Source organism: Podarcis cretensis (assembly GCF_951804945.1).
Source record: "Podarcis cretensis genome assembly, chromosome: 1".
Classification (NCBI taxonomy): Eukaryota; Metazoa; Chordata; class Lepidosauria; order Squamata; family Lacertidae; genus Podarcis; species Podarcis cretensis.
In genome coordinates, this window is record NC_137170.1 from 19,445,612 (window position 1) to 19,464,963 (window position 19,352).

Genomic DNA, 19,352 nt, shown 5'->3' on the forward strand with positions numbered 1-19,352 from the left:
TGCCACTTGGTTTGGATCACAGAGAAGTTTTCAGACTGCTGTCTTTGATGCCTTATGTTTGCGTTCATAAAAATTATATGGAAAGTTATAAAAGGGTGATAAGACTTTCCAGTTTTACCACCAAATGGAAAAGCTGTCTGCACAAAGAATTTATAAGCATCTTGTAGCAATTTTGAAGATCTAAAATCATTTTAGATGATTATGCATTAGCAATGTTGAAAAGAATGTAAACCTAGCAGATTGTGTGTTGGACTCGCAAGGAGCAGGTCTGCCTCCTGCTTTCTTGCACTAAGGCCTATCATATAAATAAGGGCATATGCTGAATTTCTTCAATTTCATCATAATATCCATGAGTAAGGGGAAATGCATGGCGAACATCCCAGTTGCAAAAATGCTGAACAGGAGGATGAATTTTGCAGGGGAGATATGGGACTTACTGCTTCAAATGTCTCTTTCCTACATCTACAGGGAGTAAGTAGCTAAAGCAGGATTTGGGAAGCTGTAACCTTCCAGATGTTCTTGGACTCCAACTCCTATCAGCTCCAGTCCACATGGCTAATGGTTAGAGATGATGGGAGTTGTAGTCCGACAACATTTGAAAGGCCACCGTTTTCTTACAATGGTGGCCGGTGACATTTTTGACATGGTAGGGCTAGAATTTCCCCAAGGGCTCATACTTATTGTTTTCCTTTCAAAAGAACTTGCACTTTACAGCACTTATTTAGGAAAGCATGCCACTCAACATGTGTATAGTGCCACTGTCTTCTCACTGAAAACATCTATTATTCTCTGCACATCCATGTACAGGGAAAGAGCTTCCATGCAAGAGGGATTTCCAGGCAAGATTTCCAGACTCTATACTTCTTATTTGGAAAGTAAGCTGTACTGAAGGATGTAAGTTTTTGAATGCATGTATTGTTTACGCAAACACACGCATTGCCAAAAACCTAAACAAATATATTAAAGCTTTTGAAATGTGAGGAACACTTGCTTCTAGTTGTATGCAGTTTTCCTTTCCAAAAGGGATCGGTTTAACTTTTCATTATCCAAGACACTCCTTTCACTAAACTGAAAGAACAATGTATTCCAAGCAACAGACATAAAGATGATGGTTTCATTTGAGTCAGGGCATATCGGAAAATGTAGGGCCCAGTTCTGAAAAATGTGAAGTAAGCATCTCTGCTCATGTGCAGAGTATATCAAACCAGTGAGTAATCATAATCAGCCTCTGTTGCATCGGAGATCATGGAGAATACCTTCCAGGTTAGGAAAGAATGAGAAGTCAGTGAGTGTGATAAGCATAGATCCAAAGTGTTTCATTTCAGATATTCACTGGCAAACTCCCCCCAAAAGCAAGACAAAAGAAAAGAAGTTACCAAGACACAGCCAGGAACAAAATTGATTGAATTGTCCCGCTCCCTACATCATATTACTGGCATTATTCTGAATTACTCCCTTACCCTCGCGCTTCCTGCAATCCCTTTCCAGGACACTCAGACTCATTTAAATGACATAATTCAATGAAATGCACAAATACTGTACTTTTGTTTTGTGAAGTTTTGACTTCAGGAAAGTTCTCACTTTGACAGATCTGCTGTTTTTAGCCACATAGGCCCATATTGTCATCCTTGACACGTTCTACACAGGCATAAGGATTTTTCAGTCAAAACCTAAAATAAGGATGGATCCATGGATCTTGAAAAGAGGTCTGCTGATCCCCCCCCTTTTTATCTGTAAAAGTAGGGCTGCCGAAAAGCTCAACAACTCCTCCCCAAAAAAACTCCCCCAAACAACTTCTGTGTCTGGTATTTTCACTTTTTGAAATATGGAAAATTGTCCTATTCTGCTGCAGGGAGGGGAAAGTTCACATCTCTAGGGAATGCAACATGACTTTATGAGCACAAAATTTGCAGGTTCGTGCAAGATGGCAAACAGTCCTTTGAAGCAGTGGCGTAGCGTGGGTTGTCAGCACCCGGGGCAAGGCAAGTAATTTGCGCCCCCTAACCCGTGGATTTGCACCCCCTAACCCGTGGATTTGCGCCCCCTAACCCGTGGATTTGCGCCCCCTAACCCTAACCCCCAGATGTTGCGCCCGGTGCGGCCGGCCCCCCCTGCACCCCCCACGCTACGCCACTGCTTTGAAGCACCTTTGACTACTGAATGGAGACAAGTGACAACCCACAAGACACGGAGAAGCCTTTTTCAGGTCATATCTGAGAAATGGGCTTCATTTTATATTTCACAGTATGGATAGGCCTCTGTAGTGATTATCCCGTCTTCCAGCTACGTCATTCGGGGAACGACTCCAGACAAATCCATTTCCTACCTCTGCCAGGGCCTGCCAATGGCATGAGGAGGGAATCCCACTGCATTATGGTCTAGCTTCATGTCTTGAGCACTCCTAAAGACTATGGCTGGAAGAAACTGCCACTGGAAAGACAATCCCCTTGGGGAATGTAACAGGAAGCCCCACGCTGAATTTGGGGCTACAAAAGCAGTAATTGTATATTATCAACATCATAGTTCCATTGTTTGATTTGATATTTTACTGCAATGTAGACAAGAGTCCCCCCCCCACACTTTTAGCCTCAATTCTTTAAACACGCCAGAAAAAAAGCAAATTTCTCTTTTAAAAAGTAAAAAAATAAAAAAAATGATTCACCGAGGAAAATATTACAATAACCCTTCTGTTTGATAGAATAGCACTTCCACTTGGCAGGTTGCATATACAATTTACTTGTAATAATAAACTCTTTCCCCAATAAGTGCAGTTGTGGCACCCCCTGCTATTAGCGGTGCTATTTCATGCACCTAATGATAGCTAAGCAATGGAAATAATAAGGCAATTTACAAATACTAAAACAAAATAACAGAAGTAGCTGCGTTTCTCCACATCTGTAGGGTCTGTTCTGATCCATTTAGGTTTCTACTGAGTTCTGCTGAAGCATGAAAAGGGTTGTAAATCATATTTGACATACATCCCATGGGTCAGCCACCACTCTTCTAAGATAACTGAATGGAATGGGAATTGCCATGCGGGAGACAGACTGTGCAAAAAGAAAGAGAAAGTGATGTACTGTATGGGCAGGAGAAACCCCTTCCTGTTGCTGAAGGGGCGGGGGTGAGGAGAAGCAATTAGCAGCTTTACAATTAAGCAGTGGAATTCTTTCTTTTCCATCTTACGGCATCTGACACTGTGGGGCTCCTGAATGAACTTTATGCATGATCATGGAAGAAGGTCAAAGGATTACCTTTGCTGTAGAAGAGTCTTTCCTATTAGGTGCCCTCCAGATGTTTTGGAATATAGTTCCCATCACCCCCAGCTATCACGGCCAATGGTCAGGGATAATTGGAGTTGTAGTTTAGCAACCCCTGGAGGGCACCAGGTTCAGGAAACTTGATATATGCTCATTCACATAATACAGTGGTACCTTGGGTTACAGACGCTTCAGGTTACAGATGCTTCAGGTTACAGACGCTTCAGGTTACAGACTCCGCTAACCTAGAAATAGTACCTTGGGTTAAGAACTTTGCTTCAGGATGAGAACAGAAATTGCGTGGTGGCAGCAGGAGGCCCCATTAGCTAAAGTGGTGTCTCAGGTTAAGAACAGTTTCACGTTAAGAACGGACCTCCAGAACGAATTAAGTTCTTAACCCGAGGTACAGTGGGTATTGCGCTTAGGAATGTTAGCACAATTCCAACACTGGTGGAGGTTTCAAGCATAGAATCATAGAATCATAGAGTTGGAAGAGACCACAAGGGCCATCGAGTCCAACCCCCTGCCAAGCAGGAAACACCATCAGAGCACTCCTGACATATGGTTGTCAAGCCTCTGCTTAAAGACCTCCAAAGAAGGAGACTCCACCACACTCCTTGGCAGCAAATTCCACTGTCGAACAGCTCTTACAATACCAGGCATTATCATTTCTCATTTATAATCATGCCCAAGGGGTGAGGGACTGCAAGTTATGTATATATAAAATCGTATTTTTCCAGCTAGAAATTTGCCCACCATATACATGGCATTACATGCTTATCTCTTCTTTGGTCCTGTTTAGCTCCTGTGTTTCTTTGGTACAATACCCATCTCCTCTCCAGCTTTTGCTTCCTTCCACTTATGTTAGTGGTATTCCATGGGCATGATCATTAGCCATATAGCATGAGCAGCTACAGTATGAAGCATTGGTGTTAATAATATGTAAACAAAGAAATTTTTAAAGCAGGATGAAAACTGCTCGTGGTTCTTCATAAACATTTTCAGCTGCACATCACTTTGAAGGAACAGGCTTCCACCTGCGGGTGCTTTTGACTTTGTCCCTAATGAGGAACTTGGAATCATGCAGTGAAGTACATAACAGACCCTCTAAGTGTCCCTATTTTCCAGGGTCATCCCTGATTTAGAGAAGCTGTCGCAGTTTCTCATTTAATCCCGGCATGTCCGAAATGATATATAATGAATTGAAAAAAATGTTTAAATTAACGTTTGTTAAAAAAAACCCAGAAGCATTCTTATTAGGAATTACAGTGGTACCTCGGGTTACAGACGCTTCAGGTTTCAGACTCCGCTAACCCAGAAATAGTACCTTGGGTTAAGAACTTTGCTTCAGGATGAGAACAGAAATCGCGTGGCGGCGAAGCGGGGGCAGCAGGAGGCCCCATTAGCTAAAGTAGTGCTTCAGGTTAAGAACAGTTTCAGGTTAAGAACGGACCTCCAGAATGAATTAAGTTCTTAACCCGAGGTACCACCGTATAGGTACCAAGATTCCAAAAGATCAGAAGAAACTCTTCATGTATGCTACTACGGCTGCCCGGATGCTGCTAGCCCAAAGATTCAAGGAAGAGTCAACCCGGACCAAGGAAGAATGGCAGATCAAGTTGATGGACTATGCCGAAATGGCAAAACTAACAGGAAAGCTCAGGAACCAAGAAGACAAGCAATTTAAAGAAGAATGGGAAAGGTATATAATGTATATACAAAATTATTGTAAACAGGTTAAAATGTTAGCAGGGTTTTAAATGAATTTGTAATGTAATAGAAACTACAGATAATTTAGGAAGAAGAAAATGTTAGCGAAGTACTGATATGCTAATGAAAACAGAATTAAGAGGACCCATGGATGACATTGGGGGGGGGGGAGTCAGGAGATTCAGAGGAATGTGTAAGATATTTTGATGTAACTTTATCATTATTGTTTCTTGTTTCTTTCCTTCCTTTCCTTTTTAATCTTTGAAAATCTTTGGGCTGCATCAATAGGAGTATAGCATCTAGATCAAGGGAAGTAATAGTGCCACTGTATTCTGCTCTGTCAGACCTCACCTGGAGTACTGTGTCCAGTTCTGGGCACCACAGTTCAAGAAGGACACTGACAAACTGGAACGCGTCCAGAGGAGGGCAACCAAAATGGTCAAAGGCCTGGAAACGATGCCTTATGAGGAACGGCTAAGGGAGCTGGGCATGTTTAGCCTGGAGAAGAGGAGGTTAAGGGGTGATATGATAGCCATGTTCAAATATATAAAAGGATGTCACATAGAGGAGGGAGAAAGGTTGTTTTCTGCTGCTCCAGAGAAGCGGACACGGAGCAATGGCTCCAAACTACAAGAAAGAAGATTCCACCTAAACATTAGGAAGAACTTCCTGACAGTAAGAGCTGTTCGACAGTGGAATTTGCTGCCAAGGAGTGTGGTGGAGTCTCCTTCTTTGGAGGTCTTTAAGCAGAGGCTTGACAACCATATGTCAGGAGTGCTCTGATGGTGTTTCCTGCTTGGCAGGGGGTTGGACTCGATGGCCCTTGGGGTCTCTTCCAACTCTATGATTCTATGATTCTATGATTCTCTGCTTACGTAAACTTCGGGATACGTAAGCGGCAAACGTGGAAATATATTTCTGGGTTTTTGCCCCACGCACATGCACAGAAGTGCTCTACCACCATGCGTGCAAGCTCAGAAGTGGTCCCCCCAGTTGCGGAAACCTCGGGATCTGACCAGAGCTCTGGAACGGATCCTGTTCGCAACTGGAGGTACCACTGTATGTCGGAAGCTTCCCAGAGTGGCTAGGGCAACCCAGTAAGGTGAGTGGGGTATAAATAGTAAAATTATCATTATGGAATGGGGCATCCCTATTTTGATCAGATAAATGTTGGAGGGTATGGCTTAGAGTTTGAGGAGTTAAAAGTTTTGGGACTAGTAAAGATAATTTGCTAGTATTTATAACTTGAGTAAAAACTGTACAGAAGACAGTAGTGTCCAGCCAATGTATTCCACCAGTACAATGATTTCTGCTTATGCAATGGAACTCTCTCCTCTCCCCCCCCCCACAAACACGCCCTATGTTTTCCCCATATCTGCTCCAGAGGGTTGGGGAAAACTCCAGAATACATTTAGGGGGTGCATAGGGGCAGGGAGAGTTCCACTGCACAGGTGACAGTATTTGCACTGATGGAAGACACTAGTTAGTGCCATACTGGACTAAACCAAGGGAGCTCAATGGAGCGGTAAACACATATTCCAGCTTTATTCCACTGTTGTTCTCATGTCCTTGGTTAATTTAAATACACTGCCCAGATTTGCGAATCTGAGCTGCTGACTGTGGTATTGTTTAGGTAGTCAATTACACTAAGATCAAAATAAAGACACGAGGGAGGCCATGCTTATTCAGGGGCTGTTTTTCTCACTTTTAACAGACCTATCTCAACTATATTCCTCAAATTTACAACCAATTAAATAGGTTAACTGGGGACAATGCTTGTAAAAACTAATCACCCTTCATTTCTGATAGTGCTTATACAGTTTCAGGTTGTACTACAAATCTTAAAAATTCCTGCTCAGCCCGCATTTGGATGCAACTGATCTGTCAATGAAGCTGATTAGAACCGTCATTTTGACTTCATGAAATAAAAATTGGGCTCTTGGGCTTTATTTTTATTGCTGCTTTGTATTTGCACATGGGAAGGGGGGGGGGGAGAGGGGGAAAAAATCTTGATGCTTCAGACTGGATTTGTATTGCTGGAAATGAATGCGGTGGAAAGGATGAGGTAGCATGAAATCCTGACAGAAGTCCCAGATATCTGAATGTGATGATCTTCCACATTACGGTGCCAACTCCAGAAGCATATGATGAATGTGCTCTCATGTAGCAAGTCAGACATTTTATGACACATGGTGCCAATTTTAAATGGATCGGAAGTGGTGTTCACCTGCTAGTTTGCTTTGGCTGCCTTTTCCTATTTAGATCAAGCTCTATCCATGACTCTAACTTGGGAAAGAAGAACAAAATAGCCCCATCTTTGACCAACAGCTACAAGAAAACTCCTCCGATGTCTGGTCTGGCTTGGCATACGGCGCATTGAAGAAAACCTTTGAGATCCTTACGTGTCGTCCCTTGTTATGTGGCAGCTCTCCAGTCTAATGCTACAGGCCCATTAGTGTCAGGGTATCGGCAAAGCGGAAGATTTTTTTAAAAATATTTTTTTTGATGAAGCGTTAATGCCGTTGTGGATGAAGGGTAATCGCCAATGTCATGACGTCACAGGGGGGCTATAATTGCCCATCAATCTGTAGGCTCTTTCCCTTGATCTGCAGGTTCTCATTACTGGCAATAATGTTGCTGGTGTAATCATGCATATACTTGGTATTCCTCTGGCCAGGATGAAGCTGTAGGAGCTAATGTATTCTGAGTCAGACCAACTGCCGCTCATGAAGGGGGGGAAAGAGAGAGAGGGAGAGACTTGCTTGAGTAACCGTAATAATTGGAAAATTATTTTGATAGCCTGAAACAATCTAATATATTACAGAATTTTATTAAAATAATATCAAATCAAATTAACTGCTATTCCATAATGAATTAGGTAACAAGGTAGGCAGATATTAATCGGCCCTGGCTCCCAGGCAGGGGAGCCAGGAATTTATTAGCTCTTGCAGGTTGCATGAAGGCGAAGTCAGAAATCAGTATCACAGGCTGTGAAGGAAACCCCTGAGACAGGCACACTCTTCTCTCTCCCTCTCTCTTTTACTTCCCTCCTAACTTCCACTTTATAATCCATCATTAAACACTTGTATTCCTTTTATGTAAGGCCTTTTGCATTTATTTTAATAAATTAATTGCTTTTCAATTTAATCGCCGTACAATTTAACAGTTGTATATATTTTGCGAGCAGATTATCTGAATAACCTGGGTGCTGATATTGGGCAATATTACTCTGCTGCCCACTTAGAACTAATCTCTAGGAAGATTACACCCCCACCCCCACCCGCTGCCACCTCCCCCAGCTTGTTTGAATAGCAGGAAGAATATGATTGCCAAGCTAACTAGTGCACCATTTAATGTGGAGATAAGCCATGCTTACTATAGCTATAGCAGCCTGGAATGCAAGGAAATGTTTTTCGACTTGGTGCTCATTGAGCTAGGGCAGACCCGTCCAACCAGTCGATTGCGGGTGTCCCTGGTTGATCCTGGTTGATTGTGTGAAAAAAGAAAAATAGAAAAAGGTGAACAACTCTGGTCTCTCCCCCTAAAAAATGCTTAACAACCATGGTCTCTTCCTCTAAAAAAAGCTCAACAGCTATGTTCTTTCCCCCTCAAAAAAGCTTTGGTCATTCTCCCCCCCCAAAAAAAACTCTAGCCAGTCCAATGGGTAGATCACTGCCAGTTTATTTATAGTGGGAGTAGATCACAATCTCTTGGAAGCTAAGAACTCCTGAGCTAGGGAATGCACAATAGTTGCCTTATACCAGATCTGGCTATGTCTCTGTCCAGCCCAGCATTGTGTACTCTGACTGGCAATGGCTTGCCAGAGTATCAGAAGAAGAGTTTGGATTTGATATCCCGCTTTATCACTACGTGAAGGAGTCTCAAAGCGGCTAACATTCTCCTTTCCCTTCCTCCCCCACAACAAACACTCTGTGAGGTGAGTGGGGCTGAGAGACTTCAAAGAAGTGTGACTGGCCCAAGGTCACCTAGCAGCTGCATGTGGAGGAGTGGAGATGTGAACCCGGTTCCCCAGATTACGAGTCCACTGCTCTTAACCACTACACCACACTGGATCTTTCCTGTCAGGAAAACCCAGCAGCTGCATGTGGAGGAGTGGGGACGCGAACCTGGTTCACCAGATTACGAGACTACCGCTCTTAACCACTACATCACACTGGCTCTTTCCTGTCAGGAAAAGCTCTTTCCTGTCACCTGCTCAGGTTTTGATTGGAGATATCAGGGACTGAGCCTTATACACGCAATGCATGTGTTCTTGCATTGCCCTGATCTATGATCCGCAACATCCATTCTTGCTTTGTAGCAGTGGGACTTATATTCCAGGTAAAGAGTGGAGAGATTGGAGTCGTGTTGCTGTGGGGTTTTGGCTGCTGAAGTTGGCACATTCTTTGTGTATCTGAGTGAACTGACAAGGAAAGTTTGCAGCAATATCTGTGTAGCCACAAGCTCTCCAAATACAGCAATTGCACAGGTAGCTTCCTCATGTGTAGGGATGGGCAAACCTGTCCATTTTGGTTTCTCACAGTTTCTCATTTTTCCAACCTAAAGTTCAGCCTTCCACACTTCAGTTTGTGTGTGTTTTAATGTTCTGATAAAAACTCACCAGCATTTTAGTGTGAGTGTTTGGCCTAAGATACACATTTTTGCAAAGCAATTTCACAAATATAAGGCATTTTTGTAACTTATTTCCCCTAACATACAGTATGTGTCTTCAAGTCCCTTTCCCCCTAGTATATGTACACATTGTTGCACACATGGCTGGAGAGATGCTTTGCAAAATTCAGAGAAGTGTGAATTTTTAAGGAGGGCTATGTTTCGGGGAGTGTGAATTTCATAGGTTTGCCTTTAAGTGTCAGCTGAATTGAACTCTCCCATCACTAATACTGAGAAATGTTTAAAGCTTCTTCGTCAAATCTGTTTGAGGCAAATTTCACCTAAACAGACTCGATAAAGAGTTTCCCCAAAATGCCTTGAGAACCATAGCAGTCTTTATTCCTTTTCCTTATTTTTTTACTGCTTTCCACTCTAAGCATTTTTTTTAAGTGTCTTCCTAGAGAGAAAATTAACGCTGTGTATTTTCCACAGTTGAGTCTGATTAATTTCACAGATGCCACCTGTTCAAATTCCTATTTCTTAAATTTATTTTTATTTTTTATTTGGTCAAAAGAAACATGCTCAGGTTTAATTTGCCAGCTTGGGAATCCAAGTTTTCTGTAGAAAACCTGCAATATTTTGTATTGCACACTGTGAATCTGAATACAAAATTTATTAAAGCAAAAAAAGATGGATTTGCAAATGTTAAAAACACTATTAATTTTAGGGTTATAGTCTTTAATTCATAAATTATATGGTACTTTAAATAAACTGTGGTTAGTTATACAAATTTCCCATAGAGATACTGAAATGTTTATAGTTTGTAACCATAATATTTGTGGTATTTTTCTTAATGTTTGAGGTGCTAATTTATCCAAAACGGGGCTAAACTGCTCAGGGATATATATCTGCTTTAGACAGAATGATATTTTGTTAAGGACTGTTGCTAGAGATCACCACAAAATTCTTCAGCCAGAAACAAGCAAAACAATGTTTAATACGATAATGAGGTACTAAATTAGCTTATGGCATGCTTTTTCAGGAAATATCAAAACTAAAATCTCACAGGAGTGCTGCTGTGCTTTTCTTTTCTAAAGCATAAACGAAACAACCAGTTTCTACACTACAGTATGCCAAACTGAAATTCTAGCTTATTTCCTAGAGAATGATTTTTGAGTAGTGGTCCATAAGAAAGCCTTCACTGCAGAAACCAAATATTTATCTAAACCTGTTGTGTTCATCTGAGACAGACCGTACAAAAAAAGCCATGATATTAGTATACAATTTGGCATCTGAAAGAATAGGGGGGAAACAGAATGTGGAATAATTGAACTGAGGATTTATATTCAGTGAAACCTAAGGCCAATTTAGGATAAAGTTACTTGGGGTGGGGTGGGGGTTGTTCTGGGGGCTATGTAAATATTTTTATCATGGTGTCAACTGTGCCGTGACAAAACCCTTAGCCTACTTTGGAAAACATTTAAACCAAATATATGGACATTCACGCTAAGCAGACAGAATTTTCTCAAAATGTGTATGCAAAATTCCGACTTCTTTTCTTTGCCAATAATATTTTGTTTCTATTGCTTTAGAATGATTCTGAGTAACAAAACTTTTAAGCAGGTTGGATATAAAATAATCATTGTCATCATCCTCTAGTTATTGGATTCACATGTAAGGAGTGAACACATACAGTGTAACTGATGTCATTCATGCATGGTGTATGTTTAACAGTTGTGCACCAAACTATTTGGGGTGATCAAAGTTAGAAGTTTTTCTTTTCCCAAAGGCCTGAAATTAAAAATAATGGAAGATATGGAAAATATAAATATTTTTCTTTTGGAATAACCATCACCACCACAGAATTCTTTTGATTTCAGTTATGTTTTGGTAGACAAGCCAATGCTACTTGAGTTGTTCAGTTTCTGAACCAAACAGAAACATTTAAGTGTAATCCTTACAAATCAGCTGTTCCGTTTTCTGCCGTTACAAAAGCACCATCATCATCTTCTAAACATTTGGGAAATTAATGACATGCCTTTCCCCCAATACATTATGGTTTGTTTTCAGCTAGGCCCTACTCAGAGTATACCCATTGAAATTAATGAACTTAAATTTGTCATGTCCATTGACTTTGCTGGATTTCCTCTGAGTAGGATTAGCACTCAACACCACTCATTATAGTTCATTGCCATAAACTGTAGAAATTCTGTTGAGAACATTTGGTTGTGTAGATTTCTCTCTAATCACTTGTGAACACTTTAGAAAGTTTTGAAATCAACAGCACTAGTTGCTTGTGCACTATTAGACTCAAAAACATTGAGGAATACCAGGACACATTCAACACCTTATTTAGAGTCACTTCAGACATGTCTATTAATTCATGCCACAAAGAGAATCTTATAGTTCTGACTATGGGTGCTGGTGAGCTAGGTTCCCTGTTCAATAAAACATAATAAAAGCTATGGGGGAAACCTGTGCTTCTACAAGGCAACATCAAAATATTGATCTTCATTCTAAGTATTCATGGAAACATAGATTACAATTTGTGGCAAAATCTATTCCAAGTCAACTGATGGTCCTGATCACTAAGAGTGAGTTTCCATTTCGTTGATCACTTGTTGATGGAAACGTTGGGAGGGTTGGCATCACAGAACAAGAACTACAGATATATCTTATGTATTCCAGTCAACACCATGTTTATTCATGGAGCTGGCTCACCTGTGTGAGTCACTCCTTTCTTACATATGAGACTATGTGCCTTGCTTGGTAGCACAGAAGACTGCAGAAGATGAGAAGTGGTTTTCCATTTGCTGCAATGGGTCAATCCATCTGAGGCCCATCAAAAGGCATGTCCTACAACCCACACAGAAGACATTTGCTCTATCAACTCCCATTTCTTACAGTACTCTTCCCCACACCCCCTTAAGTACTCATTATCTTTAAAGCAATGGAATGGAAAGAAGCTTGTGATAGAATAACTACAAGAGTTAATATTAGCGTTAGGTTGCTTTGCTTGTTAAAAGCTAACCTAAGCAGGGAGGGAGGAGAAAGAGGAGAAACTTTTGCGAAGTGAAGCCAAGTTATTTTAACTTTTTTCTTTCTTTTTTTGGCTTAAATTAATCAAGTGAGAATGATTGTTTTAAAGGACCGAAGAGTTCACCACGGCTCCAGAAAAAACATCAAGTACAAGAGCTTAGATTATGGCAGGAGACATGCAACAGCCCACGCATTAAGCTTGAAATCTGTGCTCACACCTGCCCTAACTCATTTTCTCCCCATTGCGTTTATTGAGATGACACGATGTCAGTAGAATTTTACAAACTTTATGACAAAATTGTGACAGATCTGCAATGGCAGAATGACTTATGGAAATGTTGGAGTGGTTTCTCAATCAAGTCTCTGGATAGTTTGTGATGCCATTGTCCTGTAGGTCACAAGTCAGTCGCTACCAAGGAGACATCACTTGGGGCTCATCCAAAGCTTTGCCATCTGCTGGAAGCGGGGGAAGGGGGGAGGGAGGGTGGGAGGGTGAGTTTTGAAATGTGAGTCCCGATGTCTTCAGATCCAAGCTACCGGCAGTTCCTATCACATTCTCAATTCTCCCTAGCTTTTTCTTTCCTTCGTTTCAAACTGTAAACTTGAAAGGATTTGTTATCGTTGCAATGGGTTGCATCCAATTAAATCATACTCCAAGTTAGACCTATTGAAACCAATGGACCAAAGTTACTTGTGGCTAACTTAAACCCATTGATTTCAATGGGTCTGCTCTCTTGAGCATGGCAACCCAAGTGTATAGGCTTGGCTGAGCTGCCTAGAACAGAACAGACAAGGCTGTGTGTACCATGTGACATGCCCTGTGCCCCCTAAGCTAGCCTGCCCCCCTCAAATGCATTGGAGGATGCTGCCCTGTGACATAATTGCTTATGTCACATTCAACTGCCTACTATGTTTAACAGTGCCATCTTGTCATTTGCCTGCAAAATATTTTAGGCCAGCCTTGAATGTATGGAATCAGTTATGCCACGGCCTCAATGCCCTTTCTGTAATATGGGAAATAGAATGACCTAACCAGCCTTGTGACAATGTGCAGGGAAAATAGCATTAGGGAGGAACGGAAAGGTAACTGGCTTGTTTGAGGAACTCCCCAAATGTCTCATCCCTCTAGGAATAACACTTTCATTGCATAGTGAAGGGCCATTCTGATGCCAGAACCCAGTACACCAATCATCTCCTTCCACTGTCTTCTCTATTTGCATAGTTGAGCATTCTGAGTTTATAACGCCAACCTAGACTGTATTTCACATCTCAAATACTCTTGTGATTTTGTGAGCATCTCATTGTGGAGAAACATTGTTTAAGCTGGTGTTATGATAAGAAACCTCTAATAAGCACAATTGGTGGGAGGGCAAGTATTCAGTAAACATTCAAGAGTAATGGATGTGCAAATTATAGAAATAGCCCTAATAGTGATTTTCTGCCACGAGAGCTGTACAACTGAAAAATCTACAATATATTAGAATAGAGCAAGATGCAAGAAGCAATAATTCCCCCCACAACCTACCACCTTGCCAGGATTTTCCCTTGAACTAGCAATAATTAATGGGGCTTGAGGAAGGGAAAAAGAAAAAGAAAGTATTCCACCCATTAACTAAGGCTCCAACATTGGCTGAGAATAATTGTAATATTGAATAATAATATATCACAGCAGATTAAGCCGTTTAATTTTTCTTCTAATGAAATATAGAGTCAAATTTGGAAAACCGGTTGGGGGAGCAGGGTCCATGCGACAGTGTCCACATTTCTGTTCAGCTAAAACAGAGAGAGGATTCTCAACTTATCATGACCCTCATTTTGTGATACTGCCAAGTCTCCTACAATTGCTCACTTAGTTTAGCTGTGAGGAGACTTACACCAAGAGTCTCTGATATATCAGGTAGTATGCACCCTTGTTTAATTTCCACCATCCTCCCATCTATAAAAGGTTGGGTAGGATTGCAGAAAAGTGGGCATGATGCACATGCTGCCTAGCGCATCCTTGGTGTGGAAAGCACACCATGCAATCCATTTGGTATCGCAGCATCAGCCGTTCTGTCTTTGCAACCCAACACTAGGCACAGAACCACACATTCGGCTCTGAGATGGATTGTTTTATAGCAGACTGACCTGCCGGTCGATAAATCACTACCAGGTCAGGGGGCAAGCTGACAAACCTACCCAAGATTTGCTGGTGGGATATGAGTGGGCTGAGAGAGAATGAGACCTTTTAGCTCTCTGTCACCCCCTCTCCTCTTCTGACCTTCCTGTATCATACTTTTCCCTGCTCGTGACCCTGTCAATGGTGGTCTCTTGTACCTTCTCCTGTCTTCTCCTTCCTTGGAACATAATTCAGTATTTGCCCACATGATCCATTTGTCTTTTCCAAGCAGATGCTAATTACTATGCTCCCCACAACGAAGAAGTGCTTTGAGCCCAACTAGACTTGGTAACCCACTGGGAAAATATGGGGTATATGGATTTAGGGGATTCAACCATTTTCATGACAACTTGGGGGGAATGAACAATTAGGGTGCAATGGAATGGCTGAGGGTACTCTGGATGATTTCATAGATCTATGATCAGAGCTTTTCGATTGATAGACTGCGGCGTCGCACTGCATGTTGGGTAAATTAAGATGGTGGGCAGCCACCATAGATGGGAGCCAGGTTTTGCTCCCAGACCAAAGTGGCACTGCCCACCCAGAGCTAAAACAGCCACCCAGAGGCTCAAATGGACTTGGTGGGGAGTGACAGTATGGCCAGGTCAGTCTGGCCCTCAGCCAGTGTCCAATCTAGTTGACCACCAGCCACAGGGCCAAGCCTGAATTCCTGTTATCGGGGCTGCCAAATCATTGCGCTGTCTGCATTATGCAGAGAAGAGCACAGAAAATAGAGGCAGACCTGAAAGGTCTTTCAAACTTTGGCAAAAAATGCAGGAGAGCCAGTCAGAGGTCCTGTAGGTCTAAACAGGGCAGCCAACAGAATGGCATCATGCAGGAAGCATCATGCTGCCTGCTTCAGCCACCCAGCTAATTGGAGAAGTCGCTCCGTCAAGAAAATGTTGAAAAACTGGAGAGCTGACTACTGTTCAAAGTGCTTGTTCAAAACTATTTTATGCTTGCAATTTGTTGTCCAGGTGCTCTTCTCCTGCAGGCTGGCGTAAGGATCCCTTTCCATTTGAAGAACAGAAAGTGATTAATGGGATGATTTCTCTCCTGGCATGCCACGAACCCTTTCACAATTTGGATGCGGTGGTCAGGGAAATGAATAGGAAATTCAGATGAGCCTTCACAAGCTGAGCATACCAGCCCAGGATAACATGACCGTGGCTGGTTTATATTTAATGACTATAACATTACGGTACTATTTGTTTATTTAAAGCTGAACTTCTGTGCTCAGTCAAACTTTAGACACATTATTTAAACATAAGTCAATTTGCCAATTGCGTAGCTATGGCTATTTCCTTCCATAAGCGGTTAATTATTAAAGAGAAATGTTTGTAAACAAGAGCTTTTCCTCTCAGCATTCATATTCTTCTCCTGCTCGCTCATACTGAGATGTCAAGGCACACCTCAGTTCACTGTGACTTAAACAATTCTTTTCTGGTTTTGCTGGTTGTTGTAGCTTTGGCAAGGTCAGCATACAAATGTCAGAAGGGATAGGTAACTTTTGTTTAGTGTGTAGCAGGAAAAAAACCTCTCTATCACAGGGCTGGGCAGAGTTTACACCGAACTGATTAAGTAACAATATCCTGAGGCCTGGTAAAGTGTAATAAATAAATAAATAAATGTTGAGGAGCATTTTGTCTATGTATTATCTTTTTCAGCACTATTCACTTCTCTCACAGTCAGCACCAACCCATTGGCAATATTACCCCCTCCCTGTTTTTTTTTTTTTTTTTACTTTTAAGATACATGCCTTTTTGTAAATACTCATGCTTAGGAATCCTACTTAAAAAAATTCTTTGACTTCTACATTGTTTCCCATATACTGGCAATTTGCTTAAGTATCTTGGAAAGGAATAGTGAGACTGCGCTAATGCTTTTAATATTAACCTTTAAGCATGGTCTGAAATGAAATGAAAACATAACATTCGTATGTAAATCCGGCTACATTTCAACTCGTCCCTTTCATTCCATCTGGTTCCCCTATTTTTGTGAGACAAAGAATAGCAGGTTATTAAGAATAATGTCTATATGTTAGGTGTGCATGTATATGTTGGACCAGGGAAGAAGGTGAAGATCTATTACCCTTGTTAAAGTCCTATGGAATTTAATAGGACTTAGCTCATCTACGGTACATTATGTCATTCTCCAGAGGATTATTCTGCTGCTCTGAATTTCTAGACCATGCTTCCAACATGCAAAGGAAGTGATTTGAATGAAACTTTCTTGAATTTTCTAAGTTTTTTTTGGGGGGGGGGACACAGGAGAACCTATAGAAAAAATGTATCATTTTCACAACCCAAGAATGATCTCAGGGAATCAAGGGCAAAGATGGCTACTCTGACATACTAGCTTACAATATGTATGGACGGACTCTGTAGCCTTCCAGATGTTGTTGGACTCCATCTCCCATCCACCCAAGCCATCATGGACAATGGTTGGGGTGATGAGAGCAGAAAATCCATCAACATACAGATAGCCACAGTTTCTGCACCTCCTGCTATAACAAATTTTGAACGGGTTTGGTTGAGTTCACTTAAAATAATAATAATAGGCCTCAAACTGCTGAACGAGAAAGAGTTAACCATTTGTCCCTAATTTTCTTTCACGAATGTGTGATTATTAGTCTGAATTACTGCGAAGACACAATGTCTTTATTCTTCCTGTCAACTCTGTGTGAGGAAGAAGTCTGGATTAGCGATTCCTAGGGATCAGCAGCAGATTTGATGCAGGCAAGCAGGGGGACAGCTAACTTTTTGAACCTAAGAGGGCTTTCCTGGGCAAGGGTGACAGTTGTCGTGTCTTTAGCCTGGATTTGAATTTGAATCCTATCTGCCAGAGCAGCCGATGCTGTGACTTGGCAATATAATATAATAATCTTCGCGACACAAATGTCGGGCGTTTTTGTTGTACATCCTAAAAGAGATTTAGGTAATTAATGTTAAATTGATGATATTTTTTTAAAAAACCCACCCCATTCTCTCTCTGTCTCTCTCATACACACATAGGCCTACTGTATTAACTAATTTGTATCTGCAATAAATATGAGCAAATATTCAGAGGACAATCTGCTTGCGGCTGTCTGGAGAAGATTTGGATCTGTATTAACAGCCGCTGCCCGATCACGTCAACTTGTATTCCTACACACTTACTTAAGGATGTTTCATTGGACTCATTGGACGCACTTCTGAGCAATGTGCTTCAGAAAGTATTGCAAAAGACCACTTCCTTTCATTATGGGTGTCAGATAATTGTGGGAACTGGAAGGGGAATTGATCATGTTCGCTTATTCGTCCCATGTCCAGAGCAGAAATTAATTCAGCAAATCTGAAAATGATACCTCATTTATTACATCCCTCCTCCTCCTGAATTTGCATTGTACTTCTTCTGCATTGAGTTGAATGGGGTGGAATAATGTAATAACAGCACAATTTATATAGTTAATTGTGCAGGTTGTGCAAGATATGTAATTATGGTGGACATAGCTTTTGGCAGAAGGCAAACTGCAGCAGATTGGAAACAGTGCTGCATGCGAAGAATACAGGGTGAAACGGAAAGCCTTGTTACATCTCTTATTGTGGGAATGTCTGAACCTAAAGGGTTCTATGTCTGTCTTCTAGTCCTTGTCAATTCTGCATTTGCTCATGTGTAAGTCTACTCCACCCAATTTCTGAGTTGTTTATTTAAAGACCCATATTAAGATTCATATTTAAATAAGTATCTATGTGCATATTTTATCTCAAAATACTTATTTAAATATGTGTTTTATCTCAAAGTACACAGTTCTAAATGTATTTTGTTCAGATATACACTTTTTTATATATATAAAAATGCATCTTGGTTCCCCACCACTGCATTAAAGGAACTGAAATGGGAAGGAGTGGACCACAATCCTAAGGATTTAGGATTTTCAACCAGTTGAAGAATTTGCAGTAAATGAATTTGAGGAAGGGTCATAGCTTGAAGGGGAGGGTCTGGAGTTTTGCATGCAGGGTTTTAATTCCCCAAATGCCCAGGTAAGGCTGGGAAAGAATTCTGTCTGGAAATCTAGAAACTCTGGAGAGCCAGGCAGTGTAAGGTAAAGGTAAAGGGACCCCTGACAATTAAGTCCAGTCGTGGACAACTCTGGGGTGGCGGCGCTCATCTCGCTTTATAGGCCAAGGGAGCTGGCGTTTGTCTGCTTCCGCAGACAGTTTTTCCAGGTCATGTGGCCAGAATGACTAAGCCACTTCTGGTGAAACAGAAACACCGTTTACCTTCCCGCCGGAGTGGTGCCTATTTATCTACTTGCACTGGTGTGCTTTCAAACTGCTAGGTTGGCAGGGGCTGGGAAAGAGCAATGGGAGCTCACCCCGTCACAGGAATTTGAACTGCTGGCAAGCCCAAGCTGCACAGTGGTTTAACCAACAGCGCCACATACCTTCCTATGTTCCCATGATTTCACAAAGGACAAAAACTCTACATGTGTGCTCTTTTGCTATATTGAAGGGTGTGTGAGATCCCTTTGCAGTGCTTTTTATTTTATTTTATTTTTAAAATCTTTATTATTATTATTATTATTATTATTATTA

General features: G+C 41.4%; 1 long non-coding RNA gene across 1 annotated transcript in view; it reads right to left on the bottom strand.

Moving 5' to 3' along the window:
* Positions 1-7,507: 7,507 nt before the first annotated feature.
* The window catches only part of LOC307200878, a 47,105-nt gene continuing 35,260 nt past the window's right edge, over positions 7,508-19,352 (bottom strand). The window contains exon 3 of the long non-coding RNA XR_013832462.1: positions 7,508-7,684. This is a non-coding gene — a long non-coding RNA (uncharacterized lncRNA). The remainder of the gene's footprint in view (positions 7,685-19,352) is intronic.